Source organism: Heterodontus francisci, chromosome 22 (assembly GCF_036365525.1).
Source record: "Heterodontus francisci isolate sHetFra1 chromosome 22, sHetFra1.hap1, whole genome shotgun sequence".
NCBI classification, from domain to species: domain Eukaryota; kingdom Metazoa; phylum Chordata; class Chondrichthyes; order Heterodontiformes; family Heterodontidae; genus Heterodontus; species Heterodontus francisci.
The window spans coordinates 35321781-35347454 of NC_090392.1; the positions used below are offsets into that span (position 1 = coordinate 35321781).

General features: G+C 43.9%; 6 non-coding genes across 6 annotated transcripts; all 6 read right to left on the minus strand.

Moving 5' to 3' along the window:
* Positions 1–8064: 8064 nt before the first annotated feature.
* Positions 8065–8137, minus strand: trnav-cac (transfer RNA valine (anticodon CAC)). The gene has a single exon. It is a non-coding gene; the product is annotated as a tRNA-Val (tRNA).
* A 3408-nt stretch (positions 8138–11545) lies between these two features.
* Positions 11546–11618, minus strand: trnav-cac (transfer RNA valine (anticodon CAC)). Its single transcript has one exon. It is a non-coding gene; the product is annotated as a tRNA-Val (tRNA).
* A 3404-nt stretch (positions 11619–15022) lies between these two features.
* trnav-cac (transfer RNA valine (anticodon CAC)) lies at positions 15023–15095 on the minus strand. Its single transcript has one exon. It is a non-coding gene; the product is annotated as a tRNA-Val (tRNA).
* Positions 15096–18502: 3407 nt separating this feature from the next.
* trnav-cac (transfer RNA valine (anticodon CAC)) lies at positions 18503–18575 on the minus strand. Its single transcript has one exon. It is a non-coding gene; the product is annotated as a tRNA-Val (tRNA).
* A 3396-nt stretch (positions 18576–21971) lies between these two features.
* On the minus strand, positions 21972–22044 carry trnav-cac (transfer RNA valine (anticodon CAC)). Its single transcript has one exon. It is a non-coding gene; the product is annotated as a tRNA-Val (tRNA).
* A 3407-nt stretch (positions 22045–25451) lies between these two features.
* On the minus strand, positions 25452–25524 carry trnav-cac (transfer RNA valine (anticodon CAC)). The gene has a single exon. It is a non-coding gene; the product is annotated as a tRNA-Val (tRNA).
* Between the last annotated feature and the right edge of the window lie 150 nt (positions 25525–25674).

Here is a 25674-nt window from a genome sequence, read left to right on the forward strand (position 1 = left end):
ATCCACAGTATTTTGCTTTTATTCATGTATATTCTTCCTCGGTTCAATATGAAGAAGCGCTTTGATATTGAGCGGAGCCGCAGTGCATCTCATTTTCAACGCCACCTTGTTAGTGTTCCTGTTACTTGCCGAATGAAGAACAAAATAAAATGATAATTTGGCAGGTCTGCCTGTTTCCTTCGCTTCAGTTACAGAATCAGCTGTGTCCGTCTTTAAGGGAGGCAAAGTACTCCCAGCGGCTCTGCGTGACGCTGAATAGTTATGTTAATCTGCATCAATAAATCCAGGTATGTCTCTGTTACTGACTGAACAAAACTTTAATAAATCTGTGAGCGACTGTCATAACTTAAATAACTTTTTCCCCTCTGCGTGTCATGAACCTTTACCCCTTGTCATAATTGCGGCTGCATGTTAAGAGCTGGGTTATCAAGGTGCTTAAGACACCAAGAATCTGCTGCAGCAGTGGTTAAATTGAAAAGGATTTTTGCCCCTTTTACCCAAGAAGAAATGTTCAGGAGGAGCAATTTCCCCCAACTTGTTTCCACAGGAGATTCATCATTGCAACTCAAAGAAAGTTTCAGTCACTTGGGTGTTCTGTCAGAGCTGCTCGGAGGTTCAGTGACCCGGATATCATGTGCCTACGTTTTGCTGAGCCGGTGATTGGTTGATGGGGAGATTTGGCCTGGGTTGTGCTATTTTACCTCCCCGAGATGGCCAGTAACCTGTTGATTGAGGCAGCAGACGCCACTTGCTGCTGACAGCGAGTAATTGGAGTGCGGGTCAAAATATTGCAGCGTGCCCCTGTCTCAACGACTGTGGAGCTGGTGAAAGTGAATTGCTGATGTGCTTTTGCCTCGTCTGAAATGAGACTAAGATTCGCTGTTTCTTAGCAAGCTCGTGTTGCAGGTTTCTATTCTAATCTGAGCCAAATGAAGTGTCACTGCTCGGTTTTGAGGAACTTTCTGCAGCATCAGGACTAGAAAGAGGAGCGAGTGCAAGGCATTGTGCACACAATGTGCAAGAGAAAGAGGGCTTTGAGAAATTGTGTTGAGTTCATGGGGAATGTCAATGATTGCATATTTCTTGCGAAGAAGTTTGGGTTGGTTTTGAAAATGTTTCCACCCAGATTCGAACTGGCGACTTTTTGCGTGTAAAGCAAATGCGATCACCACTACACTACAGAAACTCAACGCAGATGCAGTGCTGAGGAAGCTGCAAGTATTGTCAAACTATACAGTCTTAATCGAGATGTGGTGCTTGTTTCATTCAAATGCAATTCCACTGTGACATTTCGCAAGGTTGCAGAGGTATTGACCCAGCCATGGACAATCAGCAGTGCACAACACATCGCCAGTCCATTCAGGCCATCGTACCATTGCCAGTTTTTTCAGAGACTTGCCATTTGGGCCCACTTCCTTAGCTCTGCTTTTCTTTGCCTCTCCTTTCATGCAATTATCCTATTCCCTTTTTTTTTAAACTCTCCCTTAAGAAACTAAGTTTGTAAGAGGTGCAGCAGCTGCTGCAGTGTTAATGCACAGTGTGCCATCATTGACAAAGATTCCCTTCCCCAACCACACCAAGACATCCACTTGGGATTCTTGCCAACTTCTGGATTTCATTTCTCATTATTTACTGATTGCACTGACACATATTTGTGTTTTTAAACTCTTTATTTTGATCAAATGAGTCCTTATTATGCTGAGTTGCTACAGACAATGTGATTACCCTCGCAGTAGAATGCATAACAGAGGCAGTTATATAATGGGGGCGAAGCTTCACTGCAGCTATATAATGTCCTGGTTGGACCCCACCTGGAGTCCTCTGCATAGTCTGGGCATGCCAATTTATATAGTATACAAATTGGCCTTGGTATACAGGGCAGTTCAGATCCAGCAGAATGTTTGCAGAGTTCAAATGGTTAGATTAGGAGACCATGTCCCCTCTTCCACAGAGACAGCTGTTGGTTTCCACCTGGTGCTTCACTTGCTTCTGAATTTCAAGGTGCAGAATGAAATCAAGCAACGTAACCCAAGTTTGCAATGCATTCCACGCAATCATCAAACACATCATTCTCGTCTTCCTCACCTTAGCTGCACAGCCCTCCAAACGTTGCAATCCATGTAACACAGGATTTGTTCCAGGTTTAGGCTTTCAGTAGGATTATAATAATATCTGTGCCCTCATCTTGAAATGAGATTCTCAGCAATATCCAACACAAATTGAATTGCATAGATGACAGGCAAATATAGGAAAACAGGTCAGTATGCAACACAATTCCATGGTGCCCAATTTCAGATGCACAATAGTCATCTTTTCCAGCAAATGAAAGAATTTTTCAGTGAATCATTTGCAAAGTCAGAGTTAATGGCATTTGTGCTTTTCTTTCTTCTTGTTTTGCAACATACTGGCGCCTAAATCCAATTCATGTATATTCATGTTTATTGGGGAGACCAAACGCAGACTGGGTGACCGATTTGCGGAATACATCGGCTCAGTCCGCAAGCAGGACTCTGAGCTTCCGGTTGCTTGCCATTTCAAGACTGCCCACTGCTGTCATGCTCACATCTCTATCCTGGGATTGCCTCAGTGTTCCAGTGAACATCAACACACGCTCGAAAAACAGCATCTCGTTGAGCGATTAGTTTAGTTTGGTGATACAGCAGTGAAACAGGCCCTTCGGCCCACCGAGTCTGTGCTGACCATCGACCACCCATTTATACTAATCCGACACGAATTCCATATTCCTACCACATCCCCACCTTCCCGATATTTCCCTACCACCTCCCTATACGAGAGGCAATTTATAATGGCCAATTAACCTATCAACCGGCCAGTCTTTGGCATGTGGGAGGAAACCGGAGCACCCAGAGGAATCCCACGCAGACACAGGGAGAACTTGCAAACACCACGCAGGCAGTGCCCAGAATTGAAAGCGGGTCGCTGGAGCTGTGAGGCTGCGGTGTGAACCACTGCACACGAGAGCGTGCCGGACTGAATATTGAGTTCAATAATTCCAGAGCATGACGGGGCCCCTATTTTACTTTCATTTTTTGTTATTTTTCTTTTTTACATTTTTTACATTTTTTGTATGTTTATTTTATTTCATCTTTGTTTGTTCAGTTTGCTTACCCGCTGTTTTTTCTCCTGTTTGTACTTGCTGCTGTTCAATTTTCAGTCCATTAACAGCCCTATCTGTACTAATGCTTTGTCTTTCAACACACCATTAACATATTGTTTGCCTTTGCTCCATGACCTTCTGGTCAGCTATTCTGTGGCCTTGCCCAATCTACACCTTCTCCTTTGTTATCTCTTGCTCCACCCCCGCTTTACTTGCTTCTAACCTTTGACATTTCTAATATTTGCCAGTTCTGAAGAAGGGTCACTGAGCCGAAATGTTCACTCTGCTTCTGTCTCCACAGATGCTGCCAGACCTGCTGAGTATTTCCAGAATTTCTTGTTTTTATTTCAGATTTCCAGCATCCACAGTATTTTGCTTTTATTCATGTATATTCTTCCTCAGTTCAATATGAAGGAGCTCTTTGATATTGAGCGGAGCCGCAGTGCATCTCATTTTCAACGCCACCTTGTTAGTGTTCCTGTTACTTGCCGAATGAAGAACAAAATAAAATGATAATTTGGCAGGTCTGCCTGTTTCCTTAGCTTCAGTTACAGAATCAGCTGTGTCCGTCTTTAAGGGAGGCAAAGTACTCCTGGCGGCTCTGCGTGACGCTGAATAGTTATGTTAATCTGCATCAATAAACCCAGGTATGTCTCTGTTACTGACTGAACAAAACGCTAATAAGTCTGTGAGCGACTGTCATAACTTAAATAACTTTTTCCCCTCTGCGTGTCATGAACCTTTACCCCTTGTCATAATTGCGGCTGCATGTTAAGAGCTGGGTTATCAAGGTGCTTAAGACACCAAGAATCTGCTGCAGCAGTGGTTAAATTGAAAAGGATTTTTGCCCCTTTTACCCAAGAAGAAATGTTCAGGAGGAGCAATTTCCCCCAACTTGTTTCCACCGGAGATTCATCATTGCAACTCAAAGAAAGTTTCAGTCACTTGGGTGTTCTGTCAGAGCTGCTCGGAGGTTCAGTGACCCGGATATCATGTGCCTACGTTTTGCTGAGCCGGTGCTTGGTTGATGGGGAGATTTGGCCCGGGTTGTGCTATTTTACCTCCCCGAGATGGCCAGTAACCTGTTGATTGAGGCAGCAGACGCCTCTTGCTGCTGACAGCGAGTAATTGGACAGTGCGGGTCAAAATATTGCAGCGTGCCCCTGTCTCAACGACTGTGGAGCTGGTGAAAGTCAATTGCTGATGTGCTTTTGCCTCGTCTGAAATGAGACTAAGATTCGCTGTTACTTCGCAAGCTCGTGTTGCAGGTTTCTATTCTAATCTGAGCCAAATAAAGTGTCACTGCTCGGTTTTGAGGAACTTTGTGCAGCATCAGGACTAGGAAAAGGAGCGAGTGTAAGGCATTGTGCACACAATGTGCAAGAGAAAGAGGGCTTTGAGAAATTGTGTTGTGTTCATGGGGAATGTCAATGATTGCATTTTTCTTGTTTGGGTTCGTTTTGAAAATGTTTCTGCCCAGTTTCGAGCTGCGGATCTTTTGCGTGTGAGGCAAACGTGATCACCACTACACTACAGAAACTCAACGCAGTTGCAGCGCTGAGGAAGCTGCAAGTATTGTTAAACTATACAGTCTTAATCGATTTGTGGTGCTTGTTTCATTGAAATGCAATTCCACTGTGACATTTCGCAAGGCTGCAGAGGTATTGACCCAACCATGGACGATCAGCAGTGCACAACACATCGCCAGTCCATTCAGGCCATCGTACCATGGCAGTTTTATGAAAGACTTGCCATTTGGGCCCACTTCCTTAGCTCTGCTTTTCTTTGCCTCTCCTTTCATGCAATTATCCAATTCCCTTTTTTTAAAACTCTCCCTTAAGAAACTAAGTTTGTAAGAGGTGCAGCAGCTGCTGCAGTGTTAATGCACAGTGTGCCATCATTGACAAAGATTCCCTTCCCCAACCACACCAAGACATCCACTTGGGATTCTTGCCAACTTCTGGATTTCATTTCTCATTATTTACTGATTGCACTGACACATATTTGTGTTTTTAAACTCTTTATTTTGATCAAATGAGTCCTTATTTTGCTGAGATGCTACATACAATGTGATTACCCTCGCAGTAGAATGCGTAACAGAGGCAGTTATATAATGGGGGCGAAGCTTCACTGCAGCTATGTAATGTCCTGGTTGGACCCCACCTGGAGTCCTCTGCATAGTCTGGGCATGCCAATTTATATAGTATACAAATTGGCCTTGGTATACAGGGCAGTTCAGATCCAGCAGAATGTTTGCAGAGTTCAAATGGTTAGATTAGGAAGCCATGTCCCCTCTTCCACAGAGACAGCTGTTGGTTTCCACCTGGTGCCTCACTTGTTTCTGAATTTCAAGGTGTAGAATGAAATCAAGCAACGTAACCCAAGTTTGCAATGCATTCCACGCAATCATCAAACACATCATTCCTGTCTTCCTCACCTTAGCTGCACAGCCCTCGAAACGTTGCAATCCATGTAACACAGTATTTGTTCCAGGTTTAGGCTTTCAGCCGTATTATAATAATATCTGTGCCCTCATCTTGAAATGAGATTCTCAGCAATATCCAACACAAATTGAATTGCATAGATGACAGGCAAATATAGGAAAACAGGTCAGTATGCAACACAATTCCATGGTGCCCATTTTCAGATGCACAATAGTCATCTTTTCCAGCAAATGAAAGAATTTTTCAGTGAATCATTTGCAAAGTCAGAGTTAATGGCATTTGTGTTTTTCTTTCTTCTTGTTTTGCAACATACTGGCGCCTAAATCCAATTCATGTATATTCATGTTTATTGGGGAGACCAAACGCAGACTGGGTGACCGCTTTGCGGAATACGTCGGCTCAGTCCGCAAGCAGGACCCTGAGCTTCCGGTTGCTTGCCATTTCAAGACTGCCCACTGCTCTCATGCTCACATCTCTATCCTGGGATTGCCTCAGTGTTCCAGTGAACATCAACACAAGCTCGAAAAACAGCATCCCGTTGACCGATTAGTTTAGTTTGGTGATACAGCAGTGAAACAGGCCCTTCGGCCCACCGAGTCTGTGCTGACCATCGACCACCCATTTATACTAATCCGACACGAATTCCATATTCCTACCACATCCCCACCTTCCCTATATTTCCCTACCACCTCCCTATACGAGGGGCAATTTATAATGGCCAATTAACCTATCAAGCAGCCAGTCTTTGGCATGTGGGAGGAAACCGGAGCACCCAGAGGAATCCCACGCAGACACAGGGAGAACTTGCAAACACCACGCAGGCAGTGCCCAGAATTGAAAGCGGGTCGCTGGAGCTGTGAGGCTGCGGTGTGAACCACTGCACACGAGAGCGTGCCGGACTGAATATTGAGTTCAATAATTCCAGAGCATGACGGGGCCCCCATTTTACTTTCATTTTTTGTTATTTTTCATTTTTACATTTTTTACATTTTTTTGTATGTTTATTTTATTTCATCTTAGTTTGTTCAGTTTGCTTACCCACTGTTTTTTTTCCTGTTTGTACTTGCTGCTGTTCCATTTTCAGTCCATTAACAGTCCTCTCTGTACTAATGCTTTGTCTTTCAACACACCATTAACATATTGTTTGCCTTTGCTCCATGACCTTCTGGTCAGCTATTCTGTGGCCTTGTCCAATCTACACCTTCTCCTTTGTTATCTCTTGCTCCACCCCCGCTTTACTTGCTTCTAACCTTTGACATTTCTAATATTTGCCAGTTCTGAAGAAGGGTCACTGAGCCGAAATGTTAACTCTGCTTCTGTCTCCACAGATGCTGCCAGTCGTGCTGAGTATTTCCAGAATTTCTTGTTTTTATTTCAGATTTCCAGCATCCACAGTATTTTGCTTTTATTCATGTATATTCTTCCTCAGTTCAATATGAAGAAGCGCTTTGATATTGAGCGGAGCCGCAGTGCATCTCATTTTCAACGCCACCTTGTTAGTGTTCCTGTTACTTGCCGAATGAAGAACAAAATAAAATGATCATTTGGCAGGTCTGCCTGTTTCCTTAGCTTCAGTTACAGAATCAGCTGTGTCCGTCTTTAAGGGAGGCAAAGTACTCCTAGCGGCTCTGCGTGACGCTGAATAGTTATGTTAATCTGCATCAATAAATCCAGGTATGTCTCTGTTACTGACTGAACAAAACGCTATTAAATCTGTGAGCGACTGTCATAACTTAAATAAATTTTCCCCCTCTGCGTGTCATGAACCTTTACCCCTTGTCATAATTGCGGCTGCATGTTAAGAGCTGGGTTATCAAGGTGCTTCAGACACCAAGAATCTGCTGCAGCAGTGGTTAAATTGAAAAGGATTTTTGCCCCTTTTCACCAAGAAGAAATGTTCAGGAGGAGCAATTTCCCCCAACTTGTTTCCACCGGAGATTCATCATTGCAACGCAAAGAAAGTTTCAGTCACTTGGCTGTTCTGTCAGAGCTGCTCGGAGGTTCAGAGACCCGGATATCATGTGCCTACGTTTTACTGAGCCGGTGCTTGGTTTCTGGGGTGATTTGGCCCGGGTTGTGCTATTTTACCTCCCCGAGATGGCCAATAACCTGTTGATTGAGGCAGCAGACGCCACTTGCTGCTGACAGCGAGTAATTGGACAGTGCGGGTCAAAATATTGCAGCGTGCCCCTGTCTCAACGACTGTGGAGCTGGTGAAAGTGAATTGCTGATGTGCTTTTGCCTCGTCTGAAATGAGACAAAGATTCGCTGATACTTCGCAAGCTCGTGTTGCAGGTTTCTATTCTAATCTGAGCCAAATAATGTGTCACTGCTCGGTTTTGAGGAACTTTCTGCAGCATCAGGACTAGAAAGAGGAGCGAGTGCAAGGCATTGTGCACACAATGTGCAAGAGAAAGAGAGCTTTGAGAAATTGTGTTGTGTTCATGGGGAATGTCAATGATTGCATATTTCTTGCGAAGATGTTCGGGTTGGTTTTGAAAATGTTTCTGCCCAGTTTCGAACTGGGGACCTTTTGCGTGTGAGGCAAACGTGATCACCACTACACTACAGAAACTCAATACAGTTGCAGCGCTGAGGAAGCTGCAAGTATTGTTAAACTCTACAGTCTTAATTGATTTGTGCTGCTTGTTTCATTTAAATGCAATTCCACTGTGACATTTCGCAAGGCTGCAGAGGTATTGACCCAGCCATGGACGATCAGCAGTGCACAACACATCGCCAGTCCATTCAGTCCATCGTACCATTGCCAGTTTTTTCAAAGACTTGCCATTTGGGCCCACTTCCTTAGCTCTGCTTTTCTTTGCCTCTCCTTTCATGCAATTATCCAATTCCCTTTTTTTTTAAACTCTACCTTAAGAAACTAAGTTTGTAAGAGGTGCAGCAGCTGCTGCAGTGTTACTGCACAGTGTGCCATCATTGACAAAGATTCCCTTCCCCAACCACACCAAGACATCCACTTGGGATTCTTGCCAACTTCTGGATTTCATTTCTCATTATTTACTGATTGCACTGACACATATTTGTGTTTTTAAACTCTTTATTTTGATCAAATGAGTCCTTATTTTCCTGAGTTGCTACATACAATGTGATTACCCTCGCAGTAGAATGCGTAACAGAGGCAGTTATATAATGGGGGCGAAGCTTCACTGCAGCTATATCATGTCCTGGTTGGACCCCACCTGGAGTCCTCTGCATAGTCTGGGCATGACAATTTATATAGCATACAAATTGGCCTTGGTATACAGGGCAGTTCAGATCCAGCAGAATGTTTGCAGAGTTCAAATGGTTAGATTAGGAAGCCATGTCCCCTCTTCCACAGAGACAGCTGTTGGTTTCCACCTGGTGCCTCACTTGTTTCTGAATTTCAAGGTGTAGAATGAAATCAAGCAACGTAACCCAAGTTTGCAATGCATTCCACGCAATCATCAAACACATCATTCCTGTCTTCCTCACCTTAGCTGCACAGCCCTCGAAACGTTGCAATCCATGTAACACAGTATTTGTTCCAGGTTTAGGCTTTCAGTAGGATTCTAATAATATCTGTGCCCTCATCTTGAAATGAGATTCTCAGCAATATCCAACACAAATTGAATTGTATAGATGACAGGCAAATATAAGAAAACAGGTCAGTCTGCAACACAATTCCATGGTGCCCATTTTCAGATGCACAATAGTCATCTTTTCCAGCAAATGAAAGAATTTTTCAGTGAATCATTTGCAAAGTCAGAGTTAATGGCATTTGTGCTTTTCTTTCTTCTTGTTTTGCAACATACTGGCGCCTAAATCCAATTCATGTATATTCATGTTTATTGGGGAGACCAAACGCAGACTGGGTGACCGCTTTGCGGAATACGTCGGCTCAGTCCGCAAGCAGGACCCTGAGCTTCCGGTCGCTTGCCATTTCAAGACTGCCCACTGCTCTCATGCTCACATCTCTATCCTGGGATTGCCTCAGTGTTCCAATGAACATCAACACAAGCTCGAAAAACAGCATCCCGTTGACCGATTAGTTTAGTTTGGTGATACAGCAGTGAAACAGGCCCTTCGGCCCACCGAGTCTGTGCTGACCATCGACCACCCATTTATACTAATCCGACACGAATTCCATATTCCTACCACATCCCCACCTTCCCTATATTTCCCTACCACCTCCCTATACGAGGGGCAATTTATAATGGCCAATTAACCTATCAAGCAGCCAGTCTTTGGCATGTGGGAGGAAACCGGAGCACCCAGAGGAATCCCACGCAGACACAGGGAGAACTTGCAAACACCACGCAGGCAGTGCCCAGAATTGAAGGCGGGTCGCTGGAGCTGTGAGGCTGCGGTGTGAACCACTGCACACGAGAGCGTGCCGGACTGAATATTGAGTTCAATAATTCCAGAGCATGACGGGGCCCCCATTTTACTTTCATTTTTTGTTATTTTTCATTTTTACATTTTTTACATTTTTTTGTATGTTTATTTTATTTCATCTTAGTTTGTTCAGTTTGCTTACCCACTGTTTTTTTTCCTGTTTGTACTTGCTGCTGTTCAATTTTCAGTCCATTAACAGTCCTCTCTGTACTAATGCTTTGTCTTTCAACACACCATTAACATATTGTTTGCCTTTGCTCCATGACCTTCGGGTCAGCTATTCTGTGGCCTTGTCCAATCTACACCTTCTCCTTTGTTATCTCTTGCTCCACCCCCGCTTTACTTTCTTCTAACCTTTGACATTTCTAATATTTGCCAGTTCTGAAGAAGGGTCACTGAGCCGAAATGTTAACTCTGCTTCTGTCTCCACAGATGCTGCCAGTCGTGCTGAGTATTTCCAGAATTTCTTGTTTTTATTTCAGATTTCCAGCATCCACAATATTTTGCTTTTATTCATGTATATTCTTCCTCAGTTCAATATGAAGGAGCGCTTTAATATTGAGCGGAGCCGCAGTGCATCTCATTTTCAACGCCACCTTGTTAGTGTTCCTGTTACTTGCCGAATGAAGAACAAAATAAAATGATAATTTGGCAGGTCTGCCTGTTTCCTTAGCTTCAGTTACAGAATCAGCCGTGTCCGTCTTTAAGGGAGGCAAAGTACTCCTAGCGGCTCTGCGTGACGCTGAATAGTTATGTTAATCTGCATCAATAAATCCAGGTATGTCTCTGTTACTGACTGAACAAAACGCTAATAAGTCTGTGAGCGACTGTCATAACTTAAATAACTTTTTCCCCTCTGCGTGTCATGAACCTTTACCCCTTGTCATAATTGCGGCTGCATGTTAAGAGCTGCGTTATCAAGGTGCTTAAGACACCAAGAATCTGCTGCAGCAGTGGTTAAATTGAAAAGGATTTTTGCCCCTTTTACCCAAGAAGAAATGTTCAGGAGGAGCAATTTCCCCCAACTTGTTTCCACCGGAGATTCATCATTGCAACTCAAAGAAAGTTTCAGTCACTTGGGTGTTCTGTGAGAGCTGCTCGGAGGTTCAGTGACCCGGATATCATGTGCCTACGTTTTGCTGAGCCGGTGCTTGGTTTCTGGGGAGATTTGGCCCGGGTTGTGCTATTTTACCTCCCCGAGATGGCCAGTAACCTGTTGATTCAGGCAGCAGACGCCTCTTGCTGCTGACAGCGAGTAATTGGACAGTGCGGGTCAAAATATTGCAGCGTGCCCCTGTCTCAACGACTGTGGAGCTGGTGAAAGTGAATTGCTGATGTGCTTTCGCCTCGTCTGAAATGAGACAAAGATTCGCTGTTACTTCGCAAGCTCGTGTTGCAGGTTTCTATTCTAATCTGAGCCAAATAAAGTGTCACTGCTCGGTTTTGAAGGTCTTTCTGCAGCATCAGGACTAGAAAGAGGAGCGAGTGCAAGGCATTGTGCACACAATGTGCAAGAGAAAGAGAACTTTGAGAAATTGTGTTGTGTTAATGGGGAATGTCAATGATTGCATATTTCTTGCTAAGATGTTTGGGTTAGTTTTGAAAATGTTCCTGCTCAGTTTCGAACTGAGGACCTTTGGCGTGTGAGGCAAACGTGATCACCACTACACTACAGAAACTCAACACAGTTGCAGCACTGAGGAAGCTGCAAGTATTGTTAGACTGTACAGTCTTAATCGATTTGTGGTGCTTGTTTCATTGAAATGCAATTCCACTGTGACATTTCGCAAGGCTGCAGAGGTATTGACCCAGCCATGGACGATCAGCAGTGCACAACACATCGCCAGTCCATTCAGGCCATCGTACCATTGCCAGTTTTTTGAAAGACTTGCCATTTGGGCCCACTTCCTTAGCTCTGCTTTTCTTTGCCTCTCCTTTCATGCAATTATCCAATTCCCTTTTTTTTAAACTCTACCTTAAGAAACTAAGTTTGTAAGAGGTGCAGCAGCTGCTGCAGTGTTAATGCACAGTGTGCCATCATTGACAAAGATTCCCTTCCCCAACCACACCAAGACATCCACTTGGGATTCTTGCCAAGTTCTGGATTTCATTTCTCATTATTTACTGATTGCACTGACACATATTTGTGTTTTTAAACTCTTTATTTTGATCAAATGAGTCCTTATTTTGCTGAGTTGCTACATACAATGTGATTACCCTCGCAGTAGAATGCGTAACAGAGGCAGTTATCTCATGGGGGCGAAGCTTCACTGCAGCTATATCATGTCCTGGTTGGACCCCACCTGGAGTCCTCTGCATAGTCTGGGCATGACAATTTATATAGCATACAAATTGGCCTTGGTATACAGGGCAGTTCAGATCCAGCAGAATGTTTGCAGAGTTCAAATGGTTAGATTAGGAAGCCATGTCCCCTCTTCCACAGAGACAGCTGTTGGTTTCCACCTGGTGCCTCACTTGTTTCTGAATTTCAAGGTGTAGAATGAAATCAAGCAACGTAACCCAAGTTTGCAATGCATTCCACGCAATCATCAAACACATCATTCCTGTCTTCCTCACCTTAGCTGCACAGCCCTCGAAACGTTGCAATCCATGTAACACAGTATTTGTTCCAGGTTTAGGCTTTCAGTAGGATTCTAATAATATCTGTGCCCTCATCTTGAAATGAGATTCTCAGCAATATCCAACACAAATTGAATTGTATAGATGACAGGCAAATATAAGAAAACAGGTCAGTCTGCAACACAATTCCATGGTGCCCATTTTCAGATGCACAATAGTCATCTTTTCCAGCAAATGAAAGAATTTTTCAGTGAATCATTTGCAAAGTCAGAGTTAATGGCATTTGTGCTTTTCTTTCTTCTTGTTTTGCAACATACTGGCGCCTAAATCCAATTCATGTATATTCATGTTTATTGGGGAGACCAAACGCAGACTGGGTGACCGCTTTGCGGAATACGTCGGCTCAGTCCGCAAGCAGGACCCTGAGCTTCCGGTCGCTTGCCATTTCAAGACTGCCCACTGCTCTCATGCTCACATCTCTATCCTGGGATTGCCTCAGTGTTCCAATGAACATCAACACAAGCTCGAAAAACAGCATCCCGTTGACCGATTAGTTTAGTTTGGTGATACAGCAGTGAAACAGGCCCTTCGGCCCACCGAGTCTGTGCTGACCATCGACCACCCATTTATACTAATCCGACACGAATTCCATATTCCTACCACATCCCCACCTTCCCTATATTTCCCTACCACCTCCCTATACGAGGGGCAATTTATAATGGCCAATTAACCTATCAAGCAGCCAGTCTTTGGCATGTGGGAGGAAACCGGAGCACCCAGAGGAATCCCACGCAGACACAGGGAGAACTTGCAAACACCACGCAGGCAGTGCCCAGAATTGAAGGCGGGTCGCTGGAGCTGAGAGGCTGCGGTGTGAACCACTGCACACGAGAGCGTGCCGGACTGAATATTGAGTTCAATAATTCCAGAGCATGACGGGGCCCCCATTTTACTTTCATTTTTTGTTATTTTTCATTTTTACATTTTTTACATTTTTTTGTATGTTTATTTTATTTCATCTTAGTTTGTTCAGTTTGCTTACCCACTGTTTTTTTTCCTGTTTGTACTTGCTGCTGTTCAATTTTCAGTCCATTAACAGTCCTCTCTGTACTAATGCTTTGTCTTTCAACACACCATTAACATATTGTTTGCCTTTGCTCCATGACCTTCGGGTCAGCTATTCTGTGGCCTTGTCCAATCTACACCTCCTTTGTTATCTCTTGCTCCACCCCCGCTTTACTTTCTTCTAACCTTTGACATTTCTAATATTTGCCAGTTCTGAAGAAGGGTCACTGAGCCGAAATGTTAACTCTGCTTCTGTCTCCACAGATGCTGCCAGTCGTGCTGAGTATTTCCAGAATTTCTTGTTTTTATTTCAGATTTCCAGCATCCACAGTATTTTGCTTTTATTCATGTATATTCTTCCTCAGTTCAATATGAAGGAGCGCTTTAATATTGAGCGGAGCCGCAGTGCATCTCATTTTCAACGCCACCTTGTTAGTGTTCCTGTTACTTGCCGAATGAAGAACAAAATAAAATGATAATTTGGCAGGTCTGCCTGTTTCCTTAGCTTCAGTTACAGAATCAGCCGTGTCCGTCTTTAAGGGAGGCAAAGTACTCCTGGCGGCTCTGCGTGACGCTGAATAGTTATGTTAATCTGCATCAATAAATCCAGGTATGTCTCTGTTACTGACTGAACAAAACGCTAATAAGTCTGTGAGCGACTGTCATAACTTAAATAACTTTTTCCCCTCTGCGTGTCATGAACCTTTACCCCTTGTCATAATTGCGGCTGCATGTTAAGAGCTGCGTTATCAAGGTGCTTAAGACACCAAGAATCTGCTGCAGCAGTGGTTAAATTGAAAAGGATTTTTGCCCCTTTTACCCAAGAAGAAATGTTCAGGAGGAGCAATTTCCCCCAACTTGTTTCCACCGGAGATTCATCATTGCAACTCAAAGAAAGTTTCAGTCACTTGGGTGTTCTGTGAGAGCTGCTCGGAGGTTCAGTGACCCGGATATCATGTGCCTACGTTTTGCTGAGCCGGTGCTTGGTTTCTGGGGAGATTTGGCCCGGGTTGTGCTATTTTACCTCCCCGAGATGGCCAGTAACCTGTTGATTCAGGCAGCAGACGCCTCTTGCTGCTGACAGCGAGTAATTGGACAGTGCGGGTCAAAATATTGCAGCGTGCCCCTGTCTCAACGACTGTGGAGCTGGTGAAAGTGAATTGCTGATGTGCTTTCGCCTCGTCTGAAATGAGACAAAGATTCGCTGTTACTTCGCAAGCTCGTGTTGCAGGTTTCTATTCTAATCTGAGCCAAATAAAGTGTCACTGCTCGGTTTTGAAGGTCTTTCTGCAGCATCAGGACTAGAAAGAGGAGCGAGTGCAAGGCATTGTGCACACAATGTGCAAGAGAAAGAGAACTTTGAGAAATTGTGTTGTGTTAATGGGGAATGTCAATGATTGCATATTTCTTGCTAAGATGTTTGGGTTAGTTTTGAAAATGTTTCTGTTCAGTTTCGAACTGAGGACCTTTGGCGTGTGAGGCAAACGTGATCACCACTACACTACAGAAACTCAACACAGTTGCAGCACTGAGGAAGCTGCAAGTATTGTTAAACTGTACAGTCTTAATCGATTTGTGGTGCTTGTTTCATTGAAATGCAATTCCACTGTGACATTTCGCAAGGCTGCAGAGGTATTGACCCAGCCATGGACGATCAGCAGTGCACAACACATCGCCAGTCCATTCAGGCCATCGTACCATTGCCAGTTTTTTGAAAGACTTGCCATTTGGGCCCACTTCCTTAGCTCTGCTTTTCTTTGCCTCTCCTTTCATGCAATTATCCAATTCCCTTTTTTTTAAACTCTCACTTAAGAAACTAAGTTTGTAAGAGGTGCAGCAGCTGCTGCAGTGTTAATGCACAGTGTGCCATCATTGACAAAGATTCCCTTCCCCAACCACACCAAGACATCCACTTGGGATTCTTGCCAAGTTCTGGATTTCATTTCTCATTATTTACTGATTGCACTGACACATATTTGTGTTTTTAAACTCTTTATTTTGATCAAATGAGTCCTTATTTTGCTGAGATGCTACATACAATGTGATTACCCTCGCAGTAGAATGCGTAACAGAGGCAGTTATATAATGGGGGCGAAGCTTCACTGCAGCTATATAATGTCCTGGTTGGACCCCACCTGGAGTCCTCTGCATAGTCTTGGCATGCCAATTTATATAGTATACAAATTGGCCTTGGTATACAGGGCAGTTCAGATCCAGCAGAATGTTTGCAGAGTTCAAATGGTTAGATTAGGAAGCCATGTTCCCTCTTCCACAGAGACAGCTGTTGGTTTCCACCTGGTGCCTCACTTGTTTCTGAATTTCAAGGTGTAGAATGAAATCAAGCAACGTAACCCAAGTTTGCAATGCATTCCACGCAATCATCAAACACATCATTCCTGTCTTCCTCACCTTAGCTGCACAGCCCTCGAAACGTTGCAATCCATGTAACACAGTATTTGTTCCAGGTTTAGGCTTTCAGCCGTATTATAATAATATCTGTGCCCTCATCTTGAAATGAGATTCTCAGCAATATCCAACACAAATTGAATTGCATAGATGACAGGCAAATATAGGAAAACAGGTCAGTATGCAACACAATTCCATGGTGCCCATTTTCAGATGCACAATAGTCATCTTTTCCAGCAAATGAAAGAATTTTTCAGTGAATCATTTGCAAAGTCAGAGTTAATGGCATTTGTGCTTTTCTTTCTTCTTGTTTTCAAACATACTGGCGCCTAAATCCAATTCATGTATATTCATGTTTATTGAGGAGACCAAACGCAGACTGGGTGACCGCTTTGCGGAATACGTCGGCTCAGTCCGCAAGCAGGACCCTGAGCTTCCGGTTGCTTGCCATTTCAAGACTGCCCACTGCTCTCATGCTCACATCTCTATCCTGGGATTGCCTCAGTGTTCCAGTGAACATCAACACAAGCTCGAAAAACAGCATCCCGTTGACCGATTAGTTTAGTTTGGTGATACAGCAGTGAAACAGGCCCTTCGGCCCACCGAGTCTGTGCTGACCATCGACCACCCATTTATACTAATCCGACACGAATTCCATATTCCTACCACATCCCCACCTTCCCTATATTTCCCCACCACCGCCCTATACGAGGGGCAATTTATAATGGCCAATTAACCTATCAAGCAGCCAGTCTTTGGCATGTGGGAGGAAACCGGAGCACCCAGAGGAATCCCACGCAGACACAGGGAGAACTTGCAAAAACCACGCAGGCAGTGCCCAGAATTGAAAGCGGGTCGCTGGAGCTGTGAGGCTGCGGTGTGAACCACTGCACACGAGAGCGTGCCGGACTGAATATTGAGTTCAATAATTCCAGAGCATGACGGGGCCCCCATTTTACTTTCATTTTTTGTTATTTTTCATTTTTACATTTTTTACATTTTTTTGTATGTTTATTTTATTTCATCTTAGTTTGTTCAGTTTGCTTACCCACTGTTTTTTTTCCTGTTTGTACTTGCTGCTGTTCAATTTTCAGTCCATTAACAGTCCTCTCTGGACTAATGCTTTGTCTTTCAACACACCATTAACATATTGTTTGCCTTTGCTCCATGACCTTCTGGTCAGCTATTCTGTGGCCTTGTCCAATCTACACCTTCTCCTTTGTTATCTCTTGCTCCACCCCCGCTTTACTTGCTTCTAACCTTTGACATTTCTAATATTTGCCAGTTCTGAAGAAGGGTCACTGAGCCGAAATGTTAACTCTGCTTCTGTCTCCACAGATGCTGCCAGTCGTGCTGAGTATTTCCAGAATTTCTTGTTTTTATTTCAGATTTCCAGCATCCACAGTATTTTGCTTTTATTCAATTATATTCTTCCTCGGTTCAATATGAAGGAGCGCTTTGATATTGAGCGGAGCCGCAGTGCATCTCATTTTCAACGCCACCTTGTTAGTGTTCCTGTTACTTGCCGAATGAAGAACAAAATAAAATGATAATTTGGCAGGTCTGCCTGTTTCCTTAGCTTCAGTTACAGAATCAGCTGTGTCCGTCTTTAAGGGAGGCAAAGTACTCCCAGCGGCTCTGCGTGACGCTGAATAGTTATGTTAATCTGCATCAATAAATCCAGGTATGTCTCTGTTACTGACTGAACAAAACGCTAATAAATCTGTGAGCGACTGTCATAACTTAAATAACTTTTTCCCCTCTGCGTGTCATGAACCTTTACCCCTTGTCATAATTGCGGCTGCATGTTAAGAGCTGGGTTATCAAGGTGCTTAAGACACCAAGAATCTGCTGCAGCAGTGGTTAAATTGAAAAGGATTTTTGCCCCTTTTACACAAGAAGAAATGTTCAGGAGGAGCAATTTCCCCCAACTTGTTTCCACCGGAGATTCATCATTGCAACTCAAAGAAAGTTTCAGTCACTTGGGTGTTCTTGAAGAGCTGCTCGGAGGTTCAGTGACCCGGATATCATGTGCCTACGTTTTGCTGAGCCGCTGCTTGGTTTATGGGGAGATTTGGCCCGGGTTGTGCTATATTACCTCCCCGAGATGGCCAGTAACCTGTTGATTGAGGCAGCAGACGCCACTTGCTGCTGACAGCGAGTAATTGGACAGTGCGGGTCAAAATATTGCAGCGTGCCCCTGTCTCAACGACTGTGGAGCTGGTGAAAGTGAATTGCTGATGTGCTTTTGCCTCGTCTGAAATGAGACTAAGATTCGCTGTGACTGAGCAAGCTCGTGTTGCAGGTTTCTATTCTAATCTGAGCCAAATAAAGTGTCACTGCTCGGTTTTGAGGAACTTTCTGCAGCATCAGGACTAGAAAGAGGAGCGAGTGCAAGGCATTGTGCACACAATGTGCAAGAGAAAGAGAGCTTTGAGAAATTGTGTTGTGTTCATGGGGAATGTCAATGATTGCATATTTCTTGCGAAGATGTTTGGGTTGGTTTTGAAAATGTTTCTGCCCAGTTTCGAACTGGGGATTTTTTGCGTGTGAGGCAAACGTGATCACCACTACACTACAGAAATTCAACACAGTTACAGCGCTGAGGAAGCTGCAAGTATTGTTAAACTGTACAGTCTTAATCGATTTGTGCTGCTTGTTTCATTGAAATGCAATTCCACTGTGACATTTCGCAAGGCTGCAGAGGTATTGACCCAGCCATGGACGATCAGCAGTGCACAACACATCGCCAGTCCATTCAGGCCATCGTACCATTGCCAGTTTTTTGAAAGACTTGCCATTTGGGCCCACTTCCTTAGCTCTGCTTTTCTTTGCCTCTCCTTTCATGCAATTATCCAATTCCCTTTTTTTTAAACTCTACCTTAAGAAACTAAGTTTGTAAGAGGTGCGGCAGCTGCTGCAGTGTTAATGCACAGTGTGCCATCATTGACAAAGATTCCCTTCCCCAACCACACCAAGACATCCACTTGGGATTCTTGCCAACTTCTGGATTTCATTTCTCATTATTTACTGATTGCACTGACACATATTTGTGTTTTTAAACTCTTTATTTTGATCAAATGAGTCCTTATTTTGCTGAGTTGCTACATACAATGTGATTACCCTCGCAGTAGAATGCATAACAGAGGCAGTTATATAATGGGGGCGAAGCTTCACTGCAGCTATATCATGTGCTGGTTGGACCCCACTGCATAGTCTGGGCATGCCAATTTATGTAGTATACAAATTGGCCTTGGTATACAGGGCAGTTCAGATCCAGCAGAATGTTTGCAGAGTTCAAATGGTTAGATTAGGAAGCCATGTCCCCTCTTCCACAGAGACAGCTGTTGGTTTCCACCTGGTGCCTCACTTGTTTCTGAATTTCAAGGTGTAGAATGAAATCAAGCAACGTAACCCAAGTTTGCAATGCATTCCACGCAATCATCAAACACATCATTCCTGTCTTCCTCACCTTAGCTGCACAGCCCTCGAAACGTTGCAATCCATGTAACACAGTATTTGTTCCAGGTTTAGGCTTTCAGCCGTATTATAATAATATCTGTGCCCTCATCTTGAAATGAGATTCTCAGCAATATCCAACACAAATTGAATTGCATAGATGACAGGCAAATATAGGAAAACAGGTCAGTATGCAACACAATTCCATGGTGCCCATTTTCAGATGCACAATAGTCATCTTTTCCAGCAAATGAAAGAATTTTTCAGTGAATCATTTGCAAAGTCAGAGTTAATGGCATTTGTGCTTTTCTTTCTTCTTGTTTTCAAACATACTGGCGCCTAAATCCAATTCATGTATACTCATGTTTATTGAGGAGACCAAACGCAGACTGGGTGACCGCTTTGCGGAATACGTCGGCTCAGTCCGCAAGCAGGACCCTGAGCTTCCGGTTGCTTGCCATTTCAAGACTGCCCACTGCTCTCATGCTCACATCTCTATCCTGGGATTGCCTCAGTGTTCCAGTGAACATCAACACAAGCTCGAAAAACAGCATCCCGTTGACCGATTAGTTTAGTTTGGTGATACAGCAGTGAAACAGGCCCTTCGGCCCACCGAGTCTGTGCTGACCATCGACCACCCATTTATACTAATCCGACACGAATTCCATATTCCTACCACATCCCCACCTTCCCTATATTTCCCCACCACCTCCCTATACGAGGGGCAATTTATAATGGCCAATTAACCTATCAAGCAGCCAGTCTTTGGCATGTGGGAGGAAACCGGAGCACCCAGAGGAATCCCACGCAGACACAGGGAGAACTTGCAAAAACCACGCAGGCAGTGCCCAGAATTGAAAGCGGGTCGCTGGAGCTGTGAGGTTGCGGTGTGAACCACTGCACACGAGAGCGTGCCGGACTGAATATTGAGTTCAATAATTCCAGAGCATGACGGGGCCCCCATTTTACTTTCATTTTTTGTTATTTTTCATTTTTACATTTTTTACATTTTTTTGTATGTTTATTTTATTTCATCTTAGTTTGTTCAGTTTGCTTACCCACTGTTTTTTTTCCTGTTTGTACTTGCTGCTGTTCAATTTTCAGTCCATTAACAGTCCTCTCTGTACTAATGCTTTGTCTTTCAACACACCATTAACATATTGTTTGCCTTTGCTCCATGACCTTCTGGTCAGCTATTCTGTGGCCTTGTCCAATCTACACCTTCTCCTTTGTTATCTCTTGCTCCACCCCCGCTTTACTTGCTTCTAACCTTTGACATTTCTAATATTTGCCAGTTCTGAAGAAGGGTCACTGAGCCGAAATGTTAACTCTGCTTCTGTCTCCACAGATGCTGCCAGTCGTGCTGAGTATTTCCAGAATTTCTTGTTTTTATTTCAGATTTCCAGCATCCACAGTATTTTGCTTTTATTCAATTATATTCTTCCTCGGTTCAATATGAAGGAGCGCTTTGATATTGAGCGGAGCCGCAGTGCATCTCATTTTCAACGCCACCTTGTTAGTGTTCCTGTAACTTGCCGAATGAAGAACAAAATAAAATGATAATTTGGCAGGTCTGCCTGTTTCCTTAGCTTCAGTTACAGAATCAGCTGTGTCCGTCTTTAAGGGAGGCAAAGTACTCCCAGCGGCTCTGCGTGACGCTGAATAGTTATGTTAATCTGCATCAATAAATCCAGGTATGTCTCTGTTACTGACTGAACAAAACGCTAATAAATCTGTGAGCGACTGTCATAACTTAAATAACTTTTTCCCCTCTGCGTGTCATGAACCTTTACCCCTTGTCATAATTGCGGCTGCATGTTAAGAGCTGGGTTATCAAGGTGCTTAAGACACCAAGAATCTGCTGCAGCAGTGGTTAAATTGAAAAGGATTTTTGCCCCTTTTACACAAGAAGAAATGTTCAGGAGGAGCAATTTCCCCCAACTTGTTTCCACCGGAGATTCATCATTGCAACTCAAAGAAAGTTTCAGTCACTTGGGTGTTCTTGAAGAGCTGCTCGGAGGTTCAGTGACCCGGATATCATGTGCCTACGTTTTGCTGAGCCGCTGCTTGGTTTATGGGGAGATTTGGCCCGGGTTGTGCTATATTACCTCCCCGAGATGGCCAGTAACCTGTTGATTGAGGCAGCAGACGCCACTTGCTGCTGACAGCGAGTAATTGGACAGTGCGGGTCAAAATATTGCAGCGTGCCCCTGTCTCAACGACTGTGGAGCTGGTGAAAGTGAATTGCTGATGTGCTTTCGCCTCGTCTGAAATGAGACAAAGATTCGCTGTTACTTCGCAAGCTCGTGTTGCAGGTTTCTATTCTAATCTGAGCCAAATAAAGTGTCACTGCTCGGTTTTGAAGGTCTTTCTGCAGCATCAGGACTAGAAAGAGGAGCGAGTGCAAGGCATTGTGCACACAATGTGCAAGAGAAAGAGAACTTTGAGAAATTGTGTTGTGTTAATGGGGAATGTCAATGATTGCATATTTCTTGCTAAGATGTTTGGGTTAGTTTTGAAAATGTTTCTGCTCAGTTTCGAACTGAGGACCTTTGGCGTGTGAGGCAAACGTGATCACCACTACACTACAGAAACTCAACACAGTTGCAGCACTGAGGAAGCTGCAAGTATTGTTAAACTGTACAGTCTTAATCGATTTGTGGTGCTTGTTTCATTGAAATGCAATTCCACTGTGACATTTCGCAAGGCTGCAGAGGTATTGACCCAGCCATGGACGATCAGCAGTGCACAACACATCGCCAGTCCATTCAGGCCATCGTACCATTGCCAGTTTTTTGAAAGACTTGCCATTTGGGCCCACTTCCTTAGCTCTGCTTTTCTTTGCCTCTCCTTTCATGCAATTATCCAATTCCCTTTTTTTTAAACTCTCACTTAAGAAACTAAGTTTGTAAGAGGTGCAGCAGCTGCTGCAGTGTTAATGCACAGTGTGCCATCATTGACAAAGATTCCCTTCCCCAACCACACCAAGACATCCACTTGGGATTCTTGCCAAGTTCTGGATTTCATTTCTCATTATTTACTGATTGCACTGACACATATTTGTGTTTTTAAACTCTTTATTTTGATCAAATGAGTCCTTATTTTGCTGAGATGCTACATACAATGTGATTACCCTCGCAGTAGAATGCGTAACAGAGGCAGTTATATAATGGGGGCGAAGCTTCACTGCAGCTATATAATGTCCTGGTTGGACCCCACCTGGAGTCCTCTGCATAGTCTTGGCATGCCAATTTATATAGTATACAAATTGGCCTTGGTATACAGGGCAGTTCAGATCCAGCAGAATGTTTGCAGAGTTCAAATGGTTAGATTAGGAAGCCATGTCCCCTCTTCCACAGAGACAGCTGTTGGTTTCCACCTGGTGCCTCACTTGTTTCTGAATTTCAAGGTGTAGAATGAAATCAAGCAACGTAACCCAAGTTTGCAATGCATTCCACGCAATCATCAAACACATCATTCCTGTCTTCCTCACCTTAGCTGCACAGCCCTCGAAACGTTGCAATCCATGTAACACAGTATTTGTTCCAGGTTTAGGCTTTCAGCCGTATTATAATAATATCTGTGCCCTCATCTTGAAATGAGATTCTCAGCAATATCCAACACAAATTGAATTGCATAGATGACAGGCAAATATAGGAAAACAGGTCAGTATGCAACACAATTCCATGGTGCCCATTTTCAGATGCACAATAGTCATCTTTTCCAGCAAATGAAAGAATTTTTCAGTGAATCATTTGCAAAGTCAGAGTTAATGGCATTTGTGCTTTTCTTTCTTCTTGTTTTCAAACATACTGGCGCCTAAATCCAATTCATGTATATTCATGTTTATTGAGGAGACCAAACGCAGACTGGGTGACCGCTTTGCGGAATACGTCGGCTCAGTCCGCAAGCAGGACCCTGAGCTTCCGGTTGCTTGCCATTTCAAGACTGCCCACTGCTCTCATGCTCACATCTCTATCCTGGGATTGCCTCAGTGTTCCAGTGAACATCAACACAAGCTCGAAAAACAGCATCCCGTTGACCGATTAGTTTAGTTTGGTGATACAGCAGTGAAACAGGCCCTTCGGCCCACCGAGTCTGTGCTGACCATCGACCACCCATTTATACTAATCCGACACGAATTCCATATTCCTACCACATCCCCACCTTCCCTATATTTCCCCACCACCTCCCTATACGAGGGGCAATTTATAATGGCCAATTAACCTATCAAGCAGCCAGTCTTTGGCATGTGGGAGGAAACCGGAGCACCCAGAGGAATCCCACGCAGACACAGGGAGAACTTGCAAAAACCACGCAGGCAGTGCCCAGAATTGAAAGCGGGTCGCTGGAGCTGTGAGGCTGCGGTGTGAACCACTGCACACGAGAGCGTGCCGGACTGAATATTGAGTTCAATAATTCCAGAGCATGACGGGGCCCCCATTTTACTTTCATTTTTTGTTATTTTTCATTTTTACATTTTTTACATTTTTTTGTATGTTTATTTTATTTCATCTTACTTTGTTCAGTTTGCTTACCCACTGTTTTTTTTCCTGTTTGTACTTGCTGCTGTTCAATTTTCAGTCCATTAACAGTCCTCTTCTGCCTAATGCTTTGTCTTTCAACACACCATTAACATATTGTTTGCCTTTGCTCCATGACCTTCTGGTCAGCTATTCTGTGGCCTTGTCCAATCTACACCTTCTCCTTTGTTATCTCTTGCTCCACCCCCGCTTTACTTGCTTCTAACCTTTGACATTTCTAATATTTGCCAGTTCTGAAGAAGGGTCACTGAGCCGAAATGTTAACTCTGCTTCTGTCTCCACAGATGCTGCCAGTCGTGCTGAGTATTTCCAGAATTTCTTGTTTTTATTTCAGATTTCCAGCATCCACAGTATTTTGCTTTTATTCAATTATATTCTTCCTCGGTTCAATATGAAGGAGCGCTTTGATATTGAGCGGAGCCGCAGTGCATCTCATTTTCAACGCCACCTTGTTAGTGTTCCTGTTACTTGCCGAATGAAGAACAAAATAAAATGATAATTTGGCAGGTCTGCCTGTTTCCTTAGCTTCAGTTACAGAATCAGCTGTGTCCGTCTTTAAGGGAGGCAAAGTACTCCCAGCGGCTCTGCGTGACGCTGAATAGTTATGTTAATCTGCATCAATAAATCCAGGTATGTCTCTGTTACTGACTGAACAAAACGCTAATAAATCTGTGAGCGACTGTCATAACTTAAATAACTTTTTCCCCTCTGCGTGTCATGAACCTTTACCCCTTGTCATAATTGCGGCTGCATGTTAAGAGCTGGGTTATCAAGGTGCTTAAGACACCAAGAATCTGCTGCAGCAGTGGTTAAATTGAAAAGGATTTTTGCCCCTTTTACACAAGAAGAAATGTTCAGGAGGAGCAATTTCCCCCAACTTGTTTCCACCGGAGATTCATCATTGCAACTCAAAGAAAGTTTCAGTCACTTGGGTGTTCTTGAAGAGCTGCTCGGAGGTTCAGTGACCCGGATATCATGTGCCTACGTTTTGCTGAGCCGCTGCTTGGTTTATGGGGAGATTTGGCCCGGGTTGTGCTATATTACCTCCCCGAGATGGCCAGTAACCTGTTGATTGAGGCAGCAGACGCCACTTGCTGCTGACAGCGAGTAATTGGACAGTGCGGGTCAAAATATTGCAGCGTGCCCCTGTCTCAACGACTGTGGAGCTGGTGAAAGTGAATTGCTGATGTGCTTTCGCCTCGTCTGAAATGAGACAAAGATTCGCTGTTACTTCGCAAGCTCGTGTTGCAGGTTTCTATTCTAATCTGAGCCAAATAAAGTGTCACTGCTCGGTTTTGAAGGTCTTTCTGCAGCATCAGGACTAGAAAGAGGAGCGAGTGCAAGGCATTGTGCACACAATGTGCAAGAGAAAGAGAACTTTGAGAAATTGTGTTGTGTTAATGGGGAATGTCAATGATTGCATATTTCTTGCTAAGATGTTTGGGTTAGTTTTGAAAATGTTTCTGCTCAGTTTCGAACTGAGGACCTTTGGCGTGTGAGGCAAACGTGATCACCACTACACTACAGAAACTCAACACAGTTGCAGCACTGAGGAAGCTGCAAGTATTGTTAAACTGTACAGTCTTAATCGATTTGTGGTGCTTGTTTCATTGAAATGCAATTCCACTGTGACATTTCGCAAGGCTGCAGAGGTATTGACCCAGCCATGGACGATCAGCAG